Raw genomic sequence first — 19,463 nt, 5'->3', positions numbered from 1 at the left:
GAGAGAGAGAGAGAGAGAGAGAGAGAGAGAGAGAGAGAGAGAGAGAGAGAGAGAGAGAGAGAGAGAGAGAGAGGAGAGAGAGAGAGAGAGAGAGAGAGTGAGAGAGAGAGAGAGAGAGAGAGAAAGAGGGTATCATGTGAAAACATGGACTGCCTGATGTAAATTGCCAGTGGTAATAGGGCAAAGATATGACTTTAGACAAGTGGGTATAGACATGATAATAGAGATGATAATCAAAATGAATGGTGCCCCACTTAGTCATCAGAGTGTACTTCCTATGTACAGCATGATGAGATTGCTAGGGCAAGGGTCTGTCTTGTCATGACATGTCTCTTATAAGGACAGTGGATAATTGACAGTGCACAATCCAGCCTCTTTGAAAGCCATATGTTAGACAATAAGAGTAACAAATGTAACAACATAAAGTGGACTGTGCTCCAATTCAAATGCACAAGCTGTTTGTGACAAGGTAAACTTAGAATATAACAGATTAGGAAAATGGGAGAAAATAAATGCTGAGACTGGATACTGTATGACAGTATGAACTTGAACAGCTGGAGTTATATGTCATTGATTCTGTTTACATGCTAATATCATCTCACTTTTGATAATAAGAATATTTTATTGATTCAACAAGACTGTGAACACATTTCACACATCGTAAATATAACGTACTGTGAATACATTTTACAACCAAATATAAAGAGGAAAGTAATTATGAATGTTTTATTCATTCTTTCAAATGATCACTTCAGTTCTTCAGAATCTTTTGGGAGATAGATAACCTTTGTTTTGTCAATATTAAGCCGTTAATGAATAATATTTTTGATGAATCAGAAAACTTGTAATGTGAAAAGGAGTTGCTACTGCAGATCCCACTAAGAATCATTATTTCAGGACAAATGTTACAAAGGTAAAAGCAATTAAAAATTAATAACAGCTAAAGCAAATTAGTCAAACCTTTTCAGGGCTCATTTCAGGGCTCTCTCAGTGAAAGCCTAATGAGCAACTGAAAAACAGCTGTGCAGGGTGGCAAAGGGTTAGTCGGGGTAATGAGCAGGGGTCTGGAACTGACAGAGGACACTTAAAGGGCAGAATAACAGGTCTCTGATAGGATGACCACGTGATGACAATGAAACTATGGTAAAAGAAAATTCTTAAACAGTGTTTATTGTATATTCATTGTATAACATCTTATTTTAGTCATTATGGAGAGTAATTTACTAAGAAAATAAATGTGGCAAAGAAAATATTGAAATGTTCATAGTGGTGCTTGCCTCCACAGGACACTGCTACATAAGGTGCATGGCTGCTGGAAACATACAAAATAAGGCTGCAAACATATGCTACTTACATTCTGTGAAATTATTTAGAGGCTGATGAGGAAAGTAGAACATGTTACAAGCCAAAGATATTTTTCTCTGGAGTTGACAGATTAAGTCAGAGATTAAACAGTAGTGAATAATGGACCGGTCACCAGAGGGAACTCTCAATAATATCAGGAGTGAAAATATTCAAGCAACATACAGTATGTGAATGGAATTACATTTGCATTTCATTTGAAATTGTGTTTTACATAATATGCCATTAAATTTAGACTAAAACCAAAAAAAATATGTTTTGACATGCATGCATTAGTTGATAAGGAGCAGGCCCACACAGAGACCGGCTCTGTTCTTCTTTATTCAAACAGTGTAATCTACCCCAACCTTTCAGCCTATGTCTTCATCAGGGGCTAATCAGGATGGCCAGGACATTAAGGATTACAGGACAGAAATAAAGCATCAGCATATGGACCTTGTAAATTAGCTGACAGATCAAAGTACCTTTGATTGTTTTGGACTGTTGAACATCCACATAATTCTATGCTGTGTGGACTACCAAAAATCCATAAATCATAGGCGAATCAACCTCACAGGTCCATTGTGTGAAGTTATAGTTCTTTAAAAGAAAACCTATTTTTGTAGAGTCACATACTAAGGACCTTATAAAAGCACTGATACTGGGCACTACAGACATATAGTACAAATGCTGTGAAAGTGCAACTCCAAAAATGGACTAGACAACATTATTGACACCCTCAACCTAATATTTGGTAGCACACCCTTTGGACAAAATAACTGAAATCAATCACTTCCTGTAACCATCAGTGAGTTTCTTCCACCTCTCCACTGAAGTTTTGGACCACTCTTCTTTTGCCAGCTGCTCCAAGTCTCTCAGATTTGAAGGGTTCCTTCTCCCAGCTGCTGTTCTGAGATCTCTCCACAGGTGATCTATGTGATTTAGATCTGGACTCATTGCTGGCCACTTTCTAGCACATTGTCTGAAACCATATCTAGTTTCTGCTTTGGGTCACTGTCCTGCTGTAAGACCTATGATCTCTGACAGAGACCCAACTTTCTGACACTGGGCCCTACAGGACATTCTCCCAGAAGGATTATGGCTTCCTCTGGTAAGTTTTGGCAAACTCCAATCTAGCTTTTTATGTTCCTGTGTCAGCAGTGGGCCCCCTGGGTCTCCTACCATAGTGTCCCTTGTCATTCAAATGGCAACGGATAATGCAAGCTGACACTGTTGCACCCTGTTCCTGCAGGTCAGCTTGAATTTGTCTGAAGTTGATCGAGGTTCTTTATCCACCATTCAAACAATCTTTTGTTGCAGTCTGTCATCTGTTTTTCTCTTTTGTCTACATCCAGGGAGATTAGCTACGGCACCACAGGCCGTAAACCTACTGACAATGTTGTGCACAGTGGATGCAGGAACAGCCAGATCTCTGGAGATGGACTTGGAGCCTTTAGACTGTTCAGGCTTTTCCACTATTGTGGTTCTCAAATCCTCAGCCAATTCTTTGCTCTTCTTTCTTTTCTCCATGCTCAGTGTGGTTCACATGACACAAAGGTTAAGTCAACTTTTCTCCATTTTAACTGGTTGCAAGTGTGATTTCTATATTGCCAGCACCTGTTGATTACAAGTGAGTTTCATTACAAATTAAAGGAGCATTTCATGCTTGAAAAGCAACTGTTTCTGATGAATTTGAAAAGGTGCCAATAATTCTGTCCAGTCCATTTTGGAGTTCAGTGTGGAATGGATCAAATTTGGCTTTTTCTCAGTTTTTTTGTGTTGTTCCAATGCAAACAAAAGAAATAAACATGAGAATACCAAAGAATTTGTGATTGCAACAATTTCCTGGTAGTGACGTGTTATTTGACAGAAATGCCGGGGAGCCAATCGTTTTGTCCATGACTGTATCTTGTCTAGTGATCTTAACCAGATTAATTGTGTAAGTAATATGAATATGACTATAATTATCAATCAATCAATTGTTTAGCTTTTAAAAAGTCTAAAATATTTTCCAAAATGCTAAGAAAAATATGTATTTCAATTAAACAGAGAGAATTGGCACTTGCATAATACTTTTTCCAGCCAATATTTAAAATCATAAAACATAAAATTAATTAAAAAGAGTAAAGTAATTAAAAGTAAAAGCAGCACATCCTCACATTTCAGAGCCCAAAACCACAATGTTTGGCATTTAATTTGTAATAAAGAATCATATTTTATAAAAGTCTTTTAAAGGAATGTTAACCAAACACCTTTTGCTTCGACTTATTCTTGATTTAATGGTAGTTGACAAATATTGTTTTACAACTTTTAGAGCCACCTTCTGCTTTGGAGTGTGGACCAGAGAGTAAATCTCAACCATTAATCCATTTATTCCTAATAAAAATGTAAGGAACTTCCACTGCATGTTCCACTTGACAAATTCTGTATCTGCAGTCTTTATACTCAGCTGATAAACTCCTTCTTTCTCTAAATTCTTCTCTCATCTATCATATTTCAGGTCCAGTGGTTATTATGGTTTATAATTACATGCTCTATTGACTCCTCTACCTGATAATGATCAGTTTGACTAACTGGATGGCTACCAGTAATCTTTAGTGTGCTTCTGTGATTAAGTTTTTTTCTGTTATAAATTAACTTCCTCTTTCTTGAAGCTGCCTATATATCTAATTGTTGAGTAGACTCTGTTAAAGATGTCTTAATGTTCTATTCAATGTTACTATTTAATTCCCACAGAATTTCCCACAGATCTTGAGCTCAGATTTACATATATGGAGCTTCAAGATCTATTGTATCTCTTTGCGGAGCTTACTCAGCAAGCCGGTCCACCTCTTCAGACCAACATAAGCAGGAACTCACAGATACAGAGTACTTTGCTGTTTAGATGCATCTGTAACATCCTGCAAGCAAGAAATAAAGGATCTCAGCCTAAAGAGATGGAATGAGAGTCAGCATACATTAAAACATATTGGAGTTTAGTTTGCTCTGCCTACATATTGCAGAGCTTTAAGTACTGCCAGCATCTCCGATGAGTATATTCCAGTATGATTTAATGTTTGCTTTGACCATACTATGGCCAAGAAAGCAGACCTTGTAGTCTATTGCTCCAGTTGTGTTGGATGTATCCATGTCTCAGATGTTAGAATAATCATTTTTGGACTCAACTGAACACTTCCTCCCTTTAAATCTTCTGCACACATTTTTCAAATCCACCTGAAACTTGCTTTCTGCTCTCCTCCTTGTTCCCGGCACTCCTGTGAAACCACGTTAAAGGTGCTGTTCATGCCCTTTGATTTTAGCCCAGTAATTAGTCATTAGCTGCTTCCCTCTGACATCTAGTGGCATTTCTTTTGCCAGATCAAGCAGAGCTGCAATGGCATTTGGTTTCTTTCCTCCACAGCACTGTCTCAGAGCTTATGAAGCTTTTCACAAAATGATTTTTTAACCTGAGCCAAATACCACACTGCTGCAATCAAGTACAATGTGACTCGATTATACATATATGGTTTTTAGACAGGGGAAGTTGGCATGTTTGCTTATATCATTAGGGATGTTGATACATACAGTGATGTTATACTGTATGTTGTACCAAGTAAGGGGGAGTTTGGCTGTCAGGATAATTAGTGTTTGTTGTGTAATGTTTATTAGTGTTTGTTTTTGGCACATGATGAGCAATGTGTGGAGTCTGTTTATACTGATGATGCTTGATGAGACAAGTGACATTGGTGTCAGAGACTGAGGCATGCCTGAATGAAATGGTTCTGCCTAAGCTGATTTTTCAGGAGACTAAAGGACCTATTTTTATAGGTCCTTGCGACCTATATTTAAAGGAACGATTCTTCTTTAGAAGAATATCTTTGTCACTGTGTGCACATGATGTTGCTTTTACATCATCTGATGAAGTTGCATTTTTCCTTAGTTAAGCAGAGTTTGCAATTTAGTTATTTTCTTTTTAATACTTTTTGTTACACATGTGCTCTGTTTGCATTGTGCAGTGTGCACTGTAAATAAATCATCTTTTTTTAGTCTCTCTTAGTCTGCCTTCTGCCAGTTTCCTAAACACTCTGACCAAATCCCCATTTATTTATAGTTATTTGAGACATAATGTATAGTAGCCTGGTTGCAGGCTATGTGATGTTTTTGTTTGTTCATTTTGAACTAATTCATGCTTTCTTGAGCTTGTGTGTGCAGATGCTTATCACTAAATAAATACACAATACGTAGAAACTAAGCACACATATACTTTACAGAATGATGCAGCCATCAAATACTCCAACCTAAACAACTATATGCATCACTTGTCCTAACCTTGAAACACCTCTCACAAAACCATTCAAGTGGCATAGCATACTTACCAGACATTTGTCATCATGATAACAATCATATGACTAATACAGGTGTTCCACTGGCTGGTATACCAGGGCTTCATCATTCAGTTCAATTCAGTTTTATTTGTATAGTGCCAATTCACAGCAAAAATCATCTCAAGGCACTTTACATAGAAAAAGTCCAATAAATGCCCTTGAGGAAGCACTTAGTGACAATGGAGGGGAAAAGTCCCTTTAATGGAGGAAGGCTCCTACAACCCCTAGCTTTTGATGGGGAGCTGTACTACTTTGGCTAGTTGACATGAGTGGATAGAGGAGAGAGAAAAGAAAAGCATCAAGACACAACAAACACTGGGCAGATTGGTGTGGCTGGTGACTGCTAATCAGAAATGTATAGCTCTGGTGCCAGGGAGCCATCATCATGGAAGCAATCATAACCACGATGTTACGCTCATAGAAGCATCACAGTTTGGTTAGGTTTAGGCACAAAAACTACTTTGTTAGGCTTAGAAAACCATCATATATTGGGTTTAATTCATCACTTGCCTAAGTTTGCGGGACCTTGGTCATCATGGTTACAATAGTAAACACATGGTTAAGGTTGTTGTATGGTCATGGATAAAAAAACACATTGTTTCACACTACAACTGGACACGAGACTACAGTGGGAAATTCCTGGGTTTCCTGACCCATCCATCCATCCCAACCTCCTCCTCCTAATGTGGAGTTTGTGGCGCTACAGTATTACTAAGGTCACTAGAGATCACCTAACTATAACATATTTCTGTTGGTCACGATAAAATGCTGGCACAAACAACATATTGGGCACATACTGTATCTGTTCCCTTTTTATTCTTTTTATTATTATAAGATCTTGTTCTGCTCTGAGGACAAGGATTGAGGAGCAAGGAGGCTGTCTGGAGAAGCCATGATGACACAAGAAACCATCAGAAATCAGCTGGTGATTGAACACTTCAAATGCAGAAACTTAGGAAAGGACAGCTCATGTCTTTGAAAATTTAAATCCATGATTCCTCTTTTATCACATTTTTTCCTTGCATATTCCTCCTCGCAGCTTACATGGAAGGGACTAAGACACAAGACAAAAATGCAAGTGAGAGAAACAGGAATGCAATTAAAGGATGTGAAATGTACCCATGGCCTTGTTTCTTACACAAGAACGAAAATCAGAACTAAACATTACTACTGCAGTTACAGCAAAGACACATGACAGGTAAGGAAGTCTAATGCTTTGGCCCAGATGAACAGTGGTTGAAAGATAAGAGCTGATGGCATAAGGACATAAGAGTTTCTGATTGATCTCACACTGAAGCAGTATTAAATTAAAAATAAAGAAATGTGCTGTTCCAAAATTAACACAAGACATAACATAAAAATTAAAAATACAAAATATGATAAATGTTACATTTTTGTCAGTGAATAAAAATTAGCAATAATGTGAAAGACAGGCAAACAGAAAATGAAGTAATTACTGTTTTAATACAGATTTTTATTCAACAACATTCCTTAATTTGTGGAGTAGCCTGACTCAAAATTATTAAAACAATATTGCTGCATAAAATATATCTTATTCAAAAGTTGATTTAAGCATTAAGCTTCTTTTGCAGCTATTAATACGTCAGCAACATCTGACATTCTTGGAAGAAACACACTAAAGAAATAGCACTGCTCTAGCCAACATTTAGCTTTTCCTGTTAAGGTACACCCAGACAGTGAAGAGAATTAGTTTGAACAAGTGAATTTATTCAGCCTCTGAAATATTAGAAATAATTAAAATATGTGAAAATTTGCAAAAAAGAGACTAATGTCACTGACTAAAAATAAACTATAATGCCAGTTTTTGTTGACTATAATGACACTAAAAGTAAAAGTAATGTGAGGTACTGTAGAGGTATCCTAATCTACATTTCTGCCTGAAAAAACCGTCTCCTGAAATGCAGAGTGAGTACAAGCTCAGAGGACCTCTTATTTCATTAGCAGCTGGGTTCTGTGAACATCGCCAGTATAATACAGGCTTTGCAGTTCCCCTGGGAGAATCCAGAGTGGCTGTGCCAACAGCCAGGAAATGAATCACCATCTCTCACTCTAATCCCTACCACCACCTTCATGTGAGACAAGTGAGAGACAAACTCTTGTCTTCATGTGGGAAAGTACATGTGCATACCACTGTCTTCACTGCGAATACACAGTAAACACTGGATTAGGGGTTGTCAGTGTCCTCCATAGACAGTACCCCAGTAAACTGTGCTGAGTCTCCAGAGGCAGTCACCCGCCATTACCCGACCTAATCACTGAACATGTTGCTGTATCCCATTAATGGACTGACAGTGTTGGCCAGCATCTAGAATGTGAGTTGGGTGGCACAAGGCCTGCTCGACTGAGCACCTCATAGAGCTGTTTAGTGTTCTATTGTGTGGTCTAATGAGCTATCTTGCCTGGTAGTCACCATATGAAGAAAAGGGTCTGTCCCTAATGCTCAGACAAGCATGATTCTCTCTCTGGGGAGAGAACCAACACTGGCCATGTCACGCTTGGCAGTAGATAATGATAATTCACTTTTTCAAGCCTGTTATTACAATATATTAGACTGAACAATGACAGTATATGGTATAATGTGCAAGGTGGGTGGAGTCCTTTTTGACAGATAAAATATAGTGTGTCGGAGTGAATGATTCTCCTAATAGCACCAACACTGGGGCTCCACAGGGAAGAGCTATTTCTCCAGTTTTGTTTATTATTTATACAGATTAATGTAGGGGTAGCTCACCTCATGTTTTTAATGTTAAATTCACTGATGACACTGTGGTTGTTGTTCTAACCGCTGAAGATGAAATTAAGTGCTGTTGAAGTGTGGATACGTTTGTTGACTGGTGTCAGGCCAGTTCTCTGCATCTTAATAATAAGAAAACACAAGGAAAGTATCTTTGATTTTAGAACAAGAAGATTAGGGCACCAAGAAATAGCTGATAATGGGCACTGTACTGAAGTTGTGAATGAATACAAATACTGTATCTTGGGGCAGTTATTAATGCAAAACTATCATGGGACTCAAAATAAAGATACCATTTATAAGAAGGGGCTACAGTCATTATAATTCATGCATAAGCTTTGACAGTTTGATGTGGATAGACATTTATTGGTCTTTGCTACCATTTCCTTTCCATTACCTTTTGTTTTAATGCTTGGTATTGCTCGCTGTCTTTAAGATCAAACTTAATAAGATTACTAATATGTATAGTAAGAGTGTAGCATCACAGTATGAGAGTACTTTGTGAGCTCTGAACATTGCAGAAGGCCCGGGAAGTAACTAGGGGCATATCACATCTTTTGCATAGTGGATCTGATTTATGACCATTAGCATTAGGGTACAAGGTATTGGCTTTGCAGACTATGCATGTCCAGAGACCTTTTGCTGAACAAATCTTGTGAATGATGGTTTAGTATGATGTGTGTGATGTTTGTATTGGGGTGTGTATGCTCATCTGTGTTGTGCTAATGTGTAATGAGAGCTGCCACAGACACAAAAAGAATTTCTGAAAGGACAATAAACTGAATTGAATTAAAGTGAAATTGAAGTTGTTATCCAAAGCAACAGTAAATGGATATTTGGATTTACCATGGTTGATTTAGTGGATACACACATTCCCACATAACACAATTTTGAGTTGAATTCAGTACATTTTGAATGCAAAGTTTGACCTTACTAAAACAGTGACAGTGAAGTGTTATTTATTTATTTGTTTATTTGTTTATAATTAATACTACTGAGATTTACAAGCCCTAGCAAAGCAGTAACATTACTGTTAGGAGTTACAGACAGTAAAACACACATACAGGACCAAAACCCTGCAACAATATATAAAATCTTCAATAAATTACAAAAACACTAAAGATATTTGATTATGAACAAAAACAAGAAGAATCCATTTCATTATCCCACCCAAAGAGCTTTGGGGATAATTAATTATACATTATAACGTTCTAGTTTTAGTCTTTTGTACACAAGATAAACATTGGTACACTTCTCTTTGTATATCTGTACCACAGGGGACTGTAGACCAAGGCTGGACAGAAATGAAAATCATATAAAGAATTGATGGAGAGTCTCCATTAATTCACCTAAGATTTATTTAGTCCAGACTGGTGTGGAAAACAAAATCCTTGCCTGACGTAGGTTTCCTGTTTAAATATACCTGAGCAAAATGTTTGCAAGAATAACATTTTATTTTATGTACTTAAAAAAAAAATGCTACAGTACTCCTGTTTTATTGATACGTGAGACTGATAAAATCAGCTAGTCATTCTATTGATTTTGTTCACATACTATAGCATGTGTAGGGCATGTATTAAATACAGCACTATTTTCTGTCAGCCCAAGTTTCATTTCTGGCATTGATATACATATATCTGCCAATAAGTGAAACATTGCTCTCCAAGACCTCTTTCCCCAAATCTCTTAAGGCACCCTGCTGCAGTATGTACAATGTGAAAAAGCAGAGATGTTTTCTGGCTCCCACCATGTTCAGAAATGCATAGTAAAAGCAGAAAACTGATGGCAGTACCCATTGTGCTACTGACCTACAAATTAACGGTCTAGCTGGACGTATACATAGGATTTTAATGTTTATTAGCAGAACCTGATGTTTTTTATGTAGAAAACAGAAAAGGTGATTCCACTATTTTTGCTCACTACTGTAGTTATTAAACAGTAGAAATCACATTTGACCCAAATACAGCTTGAGTACTTTGTGACCAGACTCCCATTGTAGAAGACATCTACCCTAAAATACTTAGAGAAGGCATAAAGTCTAAGGTTAAGTATCACAACTACTTCAGAAAACAAAAAACAGAAAGGCAAAGAATTTCATTTACTGTTCAAAAAAACCACAAAACTGGTTTTGATCCAACAAAAACCCTGCTCAATGTAACACCTGAGAAAATACATTGAGGACATCATCAGCATTGTTACAGAACATGTGGTCCTTGTTTTGAAAAATATAAAATATCTTGTGCATCTTTTACCAAGCATTGTCAAAAATAAAAGGTAGTGTTGACTTTGCTACTGTCCTGTTTGTGGTCTGACCCAGCAGGCTTTGTATGTGTGAGCAAGGTGGCCTATATGCCTCAAAGTGAGCATCACCTCACACTCACAGTTGGGGTAATGAGCCATGGATCATTTTAGACAATGAAGGTGAGGGCAGTGAAGTTGACAACAGAGAATAATAGCCAGAAATACCTAAAAACCTTTGCAACTGCTCACTCACAGTTGCTGCTCTGATCCAACAATTAAGCCAAAATCTAAAAGTCTCCACGCCTAAACACATGCACAGACTATCAAACACACAGACATATTAATAACCTAACATTCTAAACCACAGGCTGAGCCTGGACAGCCATGCTCCAGGGTCAATGTTCAAAAGCAGGTGGTATGTAAATACACCTAATGTCAACAGTCTTCAGCACTGTAGGAATTAAAATCCCATTAAATCAAACAGGTTGACCTTCTCTCTGTTATGTAACTATGCAAGAGTTGAACTCTTAAAACTATTATGCAAAACCGATTTTTCAACAGAGATTCAGCTGCAAATATAAATCATTAACGACCTCTGTGAGTTAAAAAAAAATAAAAAAGAAAAAAATGACCCTCATATCATCGCCATGAAATTATTATTCAGGAGTGTCACTTAATGCACTACATCTACATTTGCTGTCAGTGAATGTAAGTTGCAGGGATCTGCTCCAGACTGAGAGAGAAAAAAATGAATCCTCCTGCGGATATTGAATTATAAGGATATTAAAACAGCTCTTCTGTGGGATATGAGGTACTGTCTATGGACCAGGAGATTTTAATAACAATAAAATATTGCTTTGGATACTCACAATAAAAAATGGCATGATCTTTTCAGGCTGCTTTCTTTCATTTTCAGAATTATTTATTGGTTTCTGGTGCACTGCAGCTCAATGAAGTGACATTTGGAAACTGTACTTGTCTTCTTTATTCAGCTATCCAATTTACATACAAAGAATAGGTGTTTTTTTCAACTTGAGAAAGCTCGGTAATAATATTCCCTATGTAAACTCTTTCTTTTCATATAGTCCATTATGCATGATGTTAGATTTTTAAAACCTTTTACAGTGTGACAAAAAAGTAACTATAAACACATTTTCATGTAGAAACAAAAACAAAAAAAATTACAGAATCTTCTACATCATAGCCGACTCTGGTAGGCTAGTGGTTAAGGCGCAGCGCTCTCGCTGCTGTGGCCCGGATTCAAATCAGGGTTGTGTCAGGAAGGGCATCCAGCGTAAAACACGTGCCAAATGTCAACATGCGAGTTATCAGTGTGACGATTCGCTGTGGCGACCCCTAAAACAGGAAAAGCCGAAAGTGACTTTCTTTCTACATCAGCAATTATGCTACCCTCAGCAAAACACGGTTTTTCCTGAACCCTGCACAACTTTTAGAAAGTTGCAAAATTTTATGCCTCCTAGTAGCATTATACAATATAATAAGATACTTTTGCCAACAAGGGACAATATCTAAACATTTTAGATACAATTTTCATTTGGTGAACTGTGCAAGATCACATTTTCCTTTGCTTCTGAAACTAACTCATATTTTGCAACTAGCAGATTTGAAATACATGACATGACAAAGCATTTTTAAGACTTGACAACTGTAGAAGACATAAATGCATTTTGAAGAAAGGTATAGTATAGATACACATGAATGGGCCAATCTCTTGGCCCAGGGTGTACTGTATTATACTACAGTAAAGTATAATACAGTGTTGTTAATTTTATGTTAAGTTTAATGTTGAAACAGGAAAGGTAAAGTGTACAGTAAGAATACAACAGAAGTGCTGTTTGAATTTAATGACAGTTTTAAAAAGTTTTTTTCTTCAGTAATTAATAGAGGCTTTGGAATAGTTATACATTTTGCTATGTGTGTCTAGCTACTAAGTGTCATTACTTCTTAAGCCGCTGGCCACAAGGACATGATTGTGCAGTATATATCTAACAAACACAGTGTATATAAGTATCATACTGTATGCTCTATGTAAATCAGCCTTTTAAAAAGTTTATTTGGTTGGAATTTCTTCCTGCTCCCTCTTAAATACATGTACTGTATGTTTGTATGTGTTTTTGTTCTTGGAGTGATAAAGCTGTGGATGCACTGACCTTTGTCTGATGGATTGTTTTCTCCAAAATGAAGACATAAGAGGAGCAGAGGGGCTAATGGCGAGACGGTCTGTGTGCGTGTGTCTTGTGTGTTAGTGTGCTCTGCTGAAAGAGAGGAAGAGGGGTCTTGGAGTACCTCAAGATGAGCTTCTGCTCTGCACTGTAATTATATACTCCTCTTTCGCCCCCTCCACTTACCTGTTCTCCAATACTGCATCTTCTCTCTTCTTTTTTCTCAACTCTCATTCTCCCAGCTGAGCCTCAGGTGGTGGCAATCTCAGTCTGTCCCGATGCTCTGACTGTATACACACAGAACTGAGAGCTGGAGGGCTGCTGTCTCATAACACAGGCTTTACTGCTCAGACAGCACAACCACAATCACGCACACATAGGAACAACACTGCCTCACAACAAAAAACACATACAGTATGCATGGATATGAAACAGTGCGCTTGTGCATATTTAAACGAAGACTTAGACACACATCTGTTCATATAGGGCCCTGTGTAATATACTGCACTGTAGGATTTGTTTTCATTTCATAATTCAACCCTTAGCCTCCAAGCTCTTCACCAAAAAGTTTAAAGCTGAATAATTTTGATGTGCCAACACATTCATCCCTTCACCCATCCATTATCTATACCACTTTCTGTTGTTTCATAACACTCAAATTCTGACGGTATTTCCCAAATTCTCATAGACTCTTCTAATGTGAAAAATATAACCAGCTTTAACCAGTTTCCCAGGTCATACAGTTTCTTATCAGTTAAGCAAAGATGGCGACAGGAAATCACTCTGGCTTTGTGTGAAAGTGGCTCAACTTCATGAATGTATTATTTAAACAATTTTCAATAATAGTAATAACAACAACAACATCAATAATAATAATAATAATAGTAGCAATAACAACAATAATAATAATAATAGGTTTCAATAATATGCTCAACTTTCACAAAAAAACGAGGGTTAAAGTACAGAGTTAAAACATTTGGGAAGTTTCAGACTCATTCCCAAGAAATGAGTGTATGCAATACATAAGAGTCACAAGCTGGGGCTGTAGTCAACCTAGCCTGCATATTACTGGTCTGTGGGAGGAAGCTGGAGTACCCAGAGACAACCCATGCAGGCACAGGGAGAACCTACGAACTCCACACAGAAAGGCCCCAGTCGGCCAGAAGGTTTGACCCTTAAATGTTGTTGCGCAGCAACAGTGCTAATCACTGCATCTTCAAGCAGCCCTGCAGACACATTTATCTCAGCCTAATTACAACCTTGGGCTGTACAGATTTAAGTGCCCCGACCACAGTCGTTTTCAAATTCTGGTGACAGTATCTATTCATGTGAGGAAAATATAAAATTGGTGTGGTCAAGTATTCCAAGTCAAAAAGCAGCTATGTTAAAGAATACACATCAAAACCTTGGGGCTGTGACGTGTTAAAGAGTTTGCATCATTTTAGATAATTAAAAATGTGATATTACCCATTACAGGTTTTAATCAAATTGCCTTTGAATTCATCATTAAAAATTAAGTAAGCTTGACACAGTTTCTCATAGTTTCCATGCCGTTTTATCACAGTCATTACATTTCTATACATTCATTTTTCTTATTCTAAATTTATCTTTTACCTCTACTCTTCCTGTGCTTGCCTCCAATGACATATGGCAGTTTTGTTCTTTATATAATAATTGGTTTAAGTATTTAAATGTAAATGAGCTTTTTATAGTGTATTTCTAATTTGATTGTATTGTTGCTCCAGGCCCTGTAGACTGCAAACCCCCAGTTACACCAGATGCAGTTTTGATTTTACCATGTACTCCAAACTTAGCAAGACACATTTGTTATGAGAATTCATTTCTCTTCTTATGGGAACAGAGAGTCATCATCTCATCATGCTGTCTCATGTACTGTAGCTCCCTCAAGAATTAGCTCTGTTTTTGCAGGGGGCTGGGTTCATTCTCTATGACAGTGGCCTTTTGTTTTCCTAATGTAGGTGATTTTCTCCCCATGAAGCTACTGTAATCCATCTACTCCTCGCAGGGGGTGGCAATTTATCATGTGCACTAGGCATTAACGCACCACAGCTGAGAACAGATGCAGTTCTTTAACAGATAATGTGGTGGAATAAGATAGAGCATTTAGATTAGCTGCAGTGTCATAGAAAGTGCATGCTACTGGAGTAACAGTGGTGCGCTGGGTAGAGCAGTCGTCTCTACCCAGGTTGAAAGTTCTAATCTCGGTGCCTGCAGTCCACATGTCGAAGTGTCCTTGGGCAAGACACTGAACCCCCCCAAGTTACCCGTGATGGCGGCACGTATGCACACAGTGGCCCGGGGCCCTCGGCTCCAAACAAAACTGCGTTGTATGTGTGCCAATGTTACAATGACAATTAAAAAAAATAAAAATAAGCCCAGAGTTCTAAAACAGTATCCTCTATATCAGATCTGTTATAGGTTTAGGTTTTGCCATGACTATGAAAAATGAAACATGGCTTTGCACAAGTTACTTCCACATGGGATCCTCAGCATGCTTCCTGTGTGACAATAGCGCCTGCACACTCAAGCACATGCAAATGCAGGATTCTTTCTCAGTCTACTCTGTTTTTAATCAAATTCTCTCTTTTCTTTTCTGTCTGATGTTAATACTTGCTTTCAGTAGTTTTCATTGAAAATCTACATGTGCAAAGAGGAGCAGCTGAATTCATTCATGTAAGAGCCAGATTCTCTTAGGTGGATTCTTTATGGCCTTTCATTAGGGTTTGACAGGCACAATCCAGACAGCGCAACCATCTAACTTTATACTTTTTTGTGAAATTTAATTCCAGTCTGATATCCTGGTATTAATGTCTAATTTTCTGCACCATGATTATGTTCACTAGAAAATTCCATTTTTGCTTCAGAATGAAAACATTTAAGACTTCAATTACCTAAAGGGTAATTGCAAATTCACGCCTGTAGCTGCATTAATGTTGTAATAATAGCCTCAATGTTTGAAAATGAAATATCGCCATCACTGCTGTGTTGCTTTTTGCAGCAGCTTAAGATTCTTTCTTTTGCAACAACTTTTTTGAGAGGGCTGGCTTTTTTCTTTAGGAATGAATGGTATGTTTTAAAACATTACACCTGCTGCTTCATACAAATTCACACTGTCAGATCAGCAGCTTAAATCAAATAGCCACAAGAGCTTTTTACTGTGGTGACTTATAAGTGCTATTGATTGAGTGGTGCTGATCCAAGTTCTGACTTTGTCCTTTAATCACTAAATCACTCTTTCTCAGTCAGAGATGTTTACCCAGGGGACACAACACAAACTCAGGAATGCATTTGCAAAATTCAATACAAGTAGTGTAAGAGAGAGAATGGAACTTGACAATCATTAGCCACATGAGTGCGGTAACCATTTGCCCCTGAATATTGTGGGAGAGGTGGAATCATTTCAGACAACTGCCAGCCCACCCTCATGCCACCACAAACCTTTTTGTCTTTCAGTCACATGGCTATTAGAGCCCTTTGTGTGGCGATGAGAAGATGACTGCAACATTTCTTTATTGATGGGAATTGTTATGAATATTTGAAGGGCCTTTCAACTTGGCATGACAGGGAAAAAGGAAACAGCACAATATTCTTCAGCGGTGTGAATCCTCTTCTGTGGCAAAATGTCAGTATCACCCAAAAGCACATCAGCCACACCTACTACAATGGTGTAATTCACATGACTCCTCCTTTCTTTCTTCCTTTTCCTCTGTCTATTTAATATTAATGACTTTTCCAAAAAAGGGAGGAGGTGACTCAAGAATGATTTATGCACTGATTCATCTTGCAGCAGATGGTCTCCTTTCTGAGAGTGTGCACATGCATTTTTGTGCACATTAAGCTGCATTCATATAAGAACTGAGAAGAAAAGCAAACAGAGGAACGGAAGAAGAGATTACCAGAGACAGTGAGCGGCACCCACACAGCAGGTCCAGCCACCTCTGCTGAAAATAAGCACTTGAAGCTGCAGGATATGGACTTTGAAGGGGTTGTGATCCTTGACTTGGCCTCACTCTCACTGATTTTTATTGCTTTCTCTTGTTGTGGAGTGATTCAATCGTGATAACACACACAGTGTTATTTAGAATTTGTGTCCTTATATATTTTTCTAATCCAAGCATAAATGTTAGCATTTCAACAAAGGCATTAAAGCCTAAGAGGGAACCTCTTGTATCCTCTATTGGACCATTAAGGTAACTTCAACAGAAAAAGATACATCCAAAAAGCTTCAGCTTGCCCAGTCATCACCCTCCATGTCACTCCTCCTACACAGCTCCTCGTGTTGGCACACAAGGCACTGATACTGGTGATGTAGGAATGGAAGCCTGTTTCATTGCTGCACTCACAGTAAGTTGGTCAGAAGGAGCACAACAGCTAAATGACTGTAATGAAAATGTAACACAGGAGACATCATAATGGTTTCTAAAGCCCATGCTTCTGTCTCCCAAAAAGATAAAATGATTCATTTTGTTCAGAACCACCAATATCAAAAGCTGTCCATCAACATGAAGACAGCTTGCTAGTGTTAATAGTATCCCCTTATCTGTCTCATATTTCATCAGACAAAGCAAAAAGAAAAAGAATTTGATGCTCATGTTCAGTGTCTTTTGATCATGACTACTGTCTGTCTACTGCTGCTCCCCTCCACATATAACTTCATTTTTTACTTCATATACAGTAAGGCAGGAGGTCAGATGGGTGCCAATGTTTTCTATGGGCTTTGCAGAGAAATTGGAAAGACAGTTGCATTATGCAGTTATGAAAGCTGCATATTTCTCCAGTGCTTAGCTTAACTATGAAATATTTTATTTATTTATTTATTTTCACATTATGACCTTTTACCTGGATATTGGGAAAAGACCATCTCCCAGGAACCTCCCAGTCAAATCTAATCTAATGCTACATTTCACCAAAGGAAATTGGAACTAAAATGTGAAAAGCAGAGGAAAAAAGGAGAGCATGTCCACACTGTGCTGTTTGTCACAGGCTGAAACACCTGAACTGAGCTCCAGTGTAAATGCTGTCGTAATGAATGATGCCTCCCAGGTTTCATTTGCAATTAAGGCTAATTAGCAGATGTACAGTGCCTTTAATCTTTGCTGGCTGTGGATTATTGGGCCTCTGCATGACAGAAAGACACCCTATGGACCAGTACTCAACACACACTGAAGACAAGCTAATGGCAATACTGGTAATGAGCTTACATTTGGTCTCTAAATTGTTTAGTGAGGCCAAGCGGTTCATGTCACTCAGCACTGTGAACAGATTTACATGTTGGGAGAGACTCTGGCTTGTTAAGTTAACACAGAACCTTCCCCTGGTGTAGCTGTTGCTGTGGGTGGATGTATAATGTTCCTTTGCCACTGACATACTGTCAGAGTGTGAAGATGAGCACATGAGTGTTTTATGGCCCTATTACAGCACCGCTGCTACAGCTCCTTCTCATATTCCAACATATTCCCCTGGCCATTAACTGGAGTTTGTAAACCAAGTTCTAAAACATTTCTTACTGTATGAAGAGTGGAGCCCTATTTTTCAAACAGAAGCACAAAGTTTGTTTTTTATTAAATAAAATTTCTGCCAGTGTATTTCAGTTTTATGGACACCACTTGTTCATTTCTAATCACTCTCAAATTTTTTGTCACAGCATTAATTTTACAAATTCAATGTTAAATCATTTGCAATGTGGCACATTTGAAAAAATGTGAATGTAATATTAACACATTTATATGGCCTGTGAATAAATAAACTAGTTTGCCACTTTTTTTACCTACATAGAGGTGAGGCAGATAAACATCTCAACAATACCTACAACTCAACTATGACATAACCGTGAAAGGTAAACTCTGCTCCAGAGTATGAATACACTTACGTCCTGATTATAAGACATGCTGGTTTTGTTCCCACTTGGTTTAATTATTACAGTTTAATGTATTCCTAGTAAATAGCATAAATCTTTGAAATATTTGACATGGACCACATGTACACCAAGGAGCCACCTGAATCACAAGGCATAGCTTTTGATATTCAAATGAAGCAGCTCATATCACATAAAAACATTATACTATAATTTTCAAAATGATAGAAACACTCAATAGGAGGCACTGGTTGCACACTGCGAGGCAGTATAATTAATTCACTGCACTGTGGGGTTTGAAGGGTGCAATCTGGCACAAATAACACTTAGAACCTTGTGTCTTCTCCCTGACTACTGGTGTTGTTTTATTTTGGCTAAATGTAATCTAAGATCCTCTTTGTATCAACTAAATTTGTTAGAAAAGGGTTGTGAAGAGTTCATTGGCAGAAAAACTCAAAATGTCAAATTGGCATTTGGCACTAGAAAAAATGTAAGGCAAGTTTGTATAACACCATTCAATAAGGCGATTCTCCTTTACACATACACAAAAACAAAACGACATTAATACAGAAAAGAGGAACATTTTCTCTTCTTCGTGAGGAGGACAGATTCAAGCCCACATTCTTCTAGCAGAGCAACTCATTGGCCAATGAAAAGTATGAAGGTGCTGTACATTTTTTCTAAACACAACACTCAGCTCTTTC

At 37.9% G+C, this 19,463-nt stretch overlaps 1 protein-coding gene and 1 long non-coding RNA gene across 2 annotated transcripts in view; one reads left to right on the top strand and one right to left on the bottom strand.

Annotated features, from left to right (window-relative positions):
• chst8 (carbohydrate (N-acetylgalactosamine 4-0) sulfotransferase 8) overlaps positions 1–19,463 on the top strand; it is a 210,616-nt gene that overhangs the window by 157,019 nt on the left and 34,134 nt on the right. The gene's annotated exons all lie outside the window — the stretch shown is intronic.
• LOC109955846 (uncharacterized) overlaps positions 12,031–19,463 on the bottom strand; it is a 16,770-nt gene continuing 9,337 nt past the window's right edge. Inside the window, exons 2-4 of the long non-coding RNA XR_002274344.1 lie at positions 13,071–13,171; positions 12,873–12,977; positions 12,031–12,057 (exon numbers count right to left, since the gene is read on the bottom strand). This is a non-coding gene — a long non-coding RNA (uncharacterized LOC109955846). The remainder of the gene's footprint in view (positions 12,058–12,872; positions 12,978–13,070; positions 13,172–19,463) is intronic.

Source organism: Monopterus albus, unplaced genomic scaffold, assembly GCF_001952655.1.
Source record: "Monopterus albus unplaced genomic scaffold, M_albus_1.0 scaffold17.1, whole genome shotgun sequence".
NCBI lineage: Eukaryota > Metazoa > Chordata > Actinopteri > Synbranchiformes > Synbranchidae > Monopterus > Monopterus albus.
The sequence above is the reverse complement of the archived record's forward strand: the minus strand, read 5'-3'. Positions and strand labels throughout refer to the sequence as shown.